The sequence below is a fragment of the Haplochromis burtoni genome, unplaced genomic scaffold (assembly GCF_018398535.1).
Source record: "Haplochromis burtoni strain Fernald_Lab_line unplaced genomic scaffold, NCSU_Asbu1 Contig_1425, whole genome shotgun sequence".
Lineage (NCBI taxonomy): Eukaryota > Metazoa > Chordata > Actinopteri > Cichliformes > Cichlidae > Haplochromis > Haplochromis burtoni.
Window position 1 is genome coordinate 10,866 of NW_024583786.1, and position 5,658 is coordinate 16,523.

Genomic DNA, 5,658 nt, shown 5'->3' on the forward strand with positions numbered 1-5,658 from the left:
GCAGGTGTAGGTGGCGCTGTCAGACAGTTGGAGGTTGGTCAGGGTCAGGCTGAGGTCTCCAGTTTCCAGAGCATCAGTCTTCATGGATGTTCGGCTGCTGTAGCGCTGGTTTTGATCTTTCAGTTCGTCTCCTTCCTGCTGACGCTGGTGGACGGTTGGAGGACTGAGGTCAGAGCAACTCCACACCACTGAGGGGTCTTTCAAATCAAAAGTGTGAAACTCACAGGGCAGTTTTTAGCTTCTGGAAAAAGTTTGTGTGAGCCACAGTCAAGGGGGCTGCTGGAAATGATATAAGAGAATCCCAGAAACAAGAACCAGGAGAACCAGGATAGCTTTGGCCCAGAATGGAAACCATTCTGTGGAGGAACAAAAAGAACAATGTGATCTTGGACCTCTAACTCAACATCAATAATAAATTTAATGAATAGGTCTAAGTTTTATCTCAGTGATGTTAGATGTATCTACAGCAGGTGTTTGTTGCTGACCTTTGACCTGCAGCTGTATGTCTGTCAGTCTAATTTGTCCTATAGTATTATCTCTGACAGAGCAGGTGTAGGTGGTGCTGTCAGACAGTTGGAGGTTGGTCAGGGTCAGGCTGAGGTCTCCAGTTTCCAGACCATCAGTCTTCATGGATGTTCGGCCGCTGTAACGGTGGTTTTGATCTTTCAGTTCGTGTCCTTGAAGCTGACGCTGGTGGAAGGTTGGAGGACTGAGGTCAGAGCGACTCGCCTTCATACAGATCCACAGCTGAGGCATGCTGGGAAACTGGGGACACACAGACAGACAGAGACTCCATGTGTCACTTAAAGGTAAAGATTACGTTTTGACACATTTACAGAAACCAGGAGAAAGAACAATAGAAACATTCAACATTTTAACAGCTTACAGATGAAAAATGACAGCAGGGAAGAGGTGATCCCAGTGATCCTTATGGGACTAAAATGCTCTGATAACATCCATCCAGCAGGCTGATAACAGGGACATTTGGTGCATGTCAGAGCTGCACAGTCAATCATCAGTTTGGCTCTTTAATTTGAAGAGTTCAAAGCAGCAGCAGAGAATCTAAAGTGTGTCACACAGCACTAAGTTTCCTTTGGTCCAGGCACACACAGGGGCTTGAGCCCCTGTGTGTGCTTTTATTTTTTACTTATTGTTACTTTACTATTATAGCACTAGGAATAAATAATAAGGGAAGGATTCTGGATCAGCACCATGATGCAAACTTGTGTCCATAGTATATACAGTATTCTGGAGAAGGTATAAAATGTCACTGTATGTGCGTGTGTGTGTTTTATGTGTATACAAATTTTTAAACTATTACTCATAATATAAAACTGTCCAGACATTCCCTTTAAGGTCATGAGGAGGAAACAGTGACAAAAGGAGCTGTGTGAGGCAGTGGATCCCTCACCAGCTGGATTAAGATGAACACAGGTAACCATAACACATGTTCCAGTTGTTGCATTGCAGAGGTATTCAAGTATAAAAACAATAAAAAAACACAATATTTTGGTTCTATAACATTCACTACTAGTACTTTCTTATGGATTAGGTGCAAGAGTTGTGAAATGTGGATAATTAAAGAATAGATTAATGCAATAGCAAACTGTGCCTTGTTCTCAGATGGACAGCAGGTGGAGAGTGATAGATGAGATGAGGAGATGAAGGAGGAAGGGAGGCAAAGAGTGATTCACAGGCAATGCTTACTTTATTTCTCACAGTTTTTTAATCTCTTGCCTCATGAGTCCAACTGCTTTCACCAACCTTTACATTTTATTATTATCTCATAACATTTGTTTAATCAGCTACCATTTATTTTTAATGTCTTTTTTTGATGTCTTTTAATGACTTTTTAATGTCTACAGTCTCAGATCAACACAGCCCTGCCCTCCAGCACTACCAGCAGCAGCAACCTCTCAACAGCAACATTGTACCCAGCAGGTAAAACATTGGCTATGTTTGCTTTGCATTCCCCCCACCTGATGACAGTGATATAGTATGATGTGATTCCATAGTAGATTGTTGATGAATGTGGGTTGTTGTTATTCAACCTGGTTCTATGTGTATGGGCTCAAGTTGTGGTCATAAATATTTTGTACTTGTAAATCAAATGCGTATTTGTGTACTGAGTTTTGTAATCTTGTGTTAAATATCCCAATTCTTTGATCTTTGGGCTGAAGGAAGAACAACACTCAGTGTATAAATGTTCAATCAACAATCTCTTTATTCCATACAACACTTTGAGCTTTAAAAACATCTAGACGGGAGATGTGGACAGGAGGGTGCCCGCCAGATCTCAAAGTGTCTGAGCGTTTCTCACATTCTTATACCTTTGGCCCCCATTCCACAGTCATAAAACCTAAACATCCAAATTTGTGCTCTCTCTCAGTGAACCTATGTTATGACCTTGGCTTCCTATGCAGTATGTTCTGTTCTTTTCTAATCAGACAAATAAGGCCATGATTCTCTGAAAACAGTATTTTTTATGAATCAGCAGTATAATGCATCATAAACAATGTAATAGTTGTCACCTTCTTCTAAGTCAGGACAATAATGCAACCTAAAACTACATAATGATTCCAAAATCTTTAATTAGAGGTATAATGTGGCATAAAATAGTAAAATAATCTCACACTTGTAAACCAAAATATGTGAAAATGTTATGCTTGTGTGTCTAAGCATGATCATTTGTGTGTGTGTAAAAAAGATTTGTGTTTGTAAAAAATATTTACAAATTACAAATAGTTACAATTTTTTTTGTTAAGGTCTGCTTACAGATACAAAGCAAAAAACTATGTGTAAAACTTGGCGATCAGGTTCCCTCGCTGTGTGTGGATTTCAACTTACACATACAAATTTTGACCCGATTTTTCTTCCTTTCAGCTGATTGGTCAATGTCATCACAAATTTGGCAATCCAAGCAGAGAACAGATGGGTTTGGCTGTTGGAGGGGTGCTTTACTGAGCTTTGTATCTGAAAGCAGACCTTAACAAAAAATCTATAACACGTGTAAATATTTTTTTACAAACAAATCTTTTTTTTTTCTTTTTTTTTTTTTTACACACACACACACACACACACACACACACACACACACACACACACACACACACACACACACACACACAAATTCTCATCTGTAGAAAAACAAACATAAAATTTTCACATATTTTGTGTCACGGTCTGCCGGGCAGACCTGGTGGAGAGAGTGAGGTGGACACAGATTAGGAGACGGAACGGAATGTTAAACAAACAAACTAACTAACTAACTAACTAACTAACCCCTAACCCTAACCCTTTATTGTGGCAGATACAATGACATTACAAAAACGGCCAGAACAGAGGCTAAACTTAACTAGGACCTAAACTGGAGAACACTATGGCTTAACTATGAAAACCAGGGAGACTATGGCTATGAGCACTATGAACAAGATTCGGTGCAGATGCATGAAAGAACTTGACTTGAAATAAACACTAAGAACATGACCTGCAACGACTCATGAAAAAACACTTGACATGACCTGAGGGATGAAGCACAGACGACGCAGCACTGACAAAGAGAAACACGGGCTGAAATACAGAGAGGTATAACAAGGGGAATGAAACACAGAAGGAGAACACAGCTGGGAGTAACTGACAAGTTGAGACAGGGGAAGCAAAACTCAATACATTTACATAGGACACAGAATGTCAAAGTAAAACAGGAAACATAACAGACGTGGACTTGATTAGGGGGAAACAGCATCCACGGAACACAGAAACAGAAACCAAAAGACTAGAAGAGATACACAATGACAAAATCAAAGTTCTTTAATGATACAAAAACTCAAACACTGGGTCACCGACCCAGGACCATGATATTTTGGTTTACAAGGTTACAAAACTCCATACACAAATATGCATTTGATTTACAAGTGTAGCTGACGCTGAAATGTTTGTGTGGGTTGCCATGACAACACCAAAGTAAATCTGAGATCGTTATTGTTTTCTATTTGTTTTCTTTATTTGCTTCTCATGCTTGTGTACATTTGCAGTAGGAAAAGATAATCTATGAATCCAGTGATATATCCTTCTTATAAGAAATGTTTCTGTTAAAATATTATTGTGAAGTAGTCACTTCCTGTGAGTTGCGGGAACCGGAAGTTGTGCGCGGGAGAGACAAGACAGAACGGTAACACGGCGGACTTTTCGGAATGTACAACTTTTCTACTGCTGGTTTTACAAGGCGTACACGGTAAAAATCATTATGCTGTTATTTGTTTAACACTTGTGCACTTTGTGAAAGGAAATAAGTGGCTGAGATGAATATCATATGTGCTATTGATATTATTTTACTTGTTTCTAGTTTTCACGGTGCTCCATGATTGTGAGAGGAATAAAAGAATTGTGGACATCAGTACGAAGCGTGGATTCTTTCGACCAGAGTAGATATAGTGAAAACGTGTCCCAATCCATCTGGAGGCTTCGGTGTGCAAAGCTCTTCTCATCCTGCAGCAAGCTACAGGTCTCGGTTTGCAACGCGCTTCTCCTCCTGCAGCAAGCTACAGGCTTCGGTGTGCAAAGCTCTTCTCATCCTGCAGCAAGCTACAGGTCTCGGTTGCTTCTCATCCTGCAGCAAGCTACAGGTCTCGGTTGCTTCTCATCCTGCAGCGAGCTACAGGCTTCAGTGGACACGTTGCTTTGCATTTTGTGACAACCAATCGGGAGCTGCAGATTCACTCCAAGAAGCGGTTTCAGGCTAAAGCGTGAGTCCTCAGGCTATATTGCGCAGTTATTATGCCTCATGAGTTGATGGATAGAACATGAGCTACAAATTTGCTGTAATGGACAAGGAATTAATAGTGTTCAAATTTCGGACTGTGTAAAAAACAAAAAAACAAAAAAAAAACGGACAATCTGTTGAAGTTCTGGAAATTATTGTTGTTTTCTTACCGATTGTTTGCAAGCTTCATGAAGGCTGAAATTGAAGATTTATTTGCTGTCATACGTAAGAATCTAAGCTAAGGTGCCTTTGTGTTAATTTTAATAATTCTCCGCTTATTACATCCATTCTTGTAATTACCTTAGTTATCTTGTCCTCTTCATAAGATACCCCCTTTAAAGTCTGAAAATGTCTAAAGATGGTCATAGTCACCCTGATGTTATGTCAGAAGTACAAGATGCAGGGGATTTGGAAGAGGAAAAAAGTGTAGTGTCTGAGAAATCTGAGACAAAAACAAGAAAATCCTCTCGTGAAAGGCGATTAACGCCAAAAATGCAGGAACTGAAAGATCAAGAGTTAACTCAAAAGGAGAAGAGGTTCAAAGCAACATATGAGAAATGGAAAAGCAACGTAAGAGACATTCGCACAAGGTTAAAGCAAGTATGCTCTGAGAGTGACATGTATGATATGATGGATGAGGCTGAGAAGCTAGAGTCTGAATTAAAGGAACAGTATGGCAGAATTCGACTCCAAACCTCACCAAGTCAAGAATTTCGAAGAAAGATCGATGCATGCTCAGCCGTGACGGCCGACTTGCTGCAGCTGATGAGAGTACGTCTGACTGAAGATGAAGGTGAGTTTGACACGGTGGCAGAAAGATCAAGGTTACGCATGCTACTTGATAATGAATATGCTAGGTCCATATATGGATCCACAGCCTCCAGAGTTACTGCACC

General features: G+C 40.2%; 1 long non-coding RNA gene across 2 annotated transcripts; it reads left to right on the forward strand.

Annotated features, from left to right (window-relative positions):
* The first annotated feature begins 3,988 nt into the window (after nucleotides 1–3,988).
* On the forward strand, nucleotides 3,989–4,718 carry LOC102309627. Of its 2 annotated transcripts, none has more exons than XR_001335978.2 (3): nucleotides 3,989–4,234; nucleotides 4,346–4,590; nucleotides 4,661–4,718. It is a non-coding gene; the product is annotated as an uncharacterized LOC102309627 (long non-coding RNA). The 2 variants fall into 2 exon arrangements; XR_006053624.1 differs by having other exon boundaries at nucleotides 3,991–4,234; nucleotides 4,346–4,504; nucleotides 4,626–4,718.
* The last annotated feature ends 940 nt before the right edge of the window (nucleotides 4,719–5,658 follow it).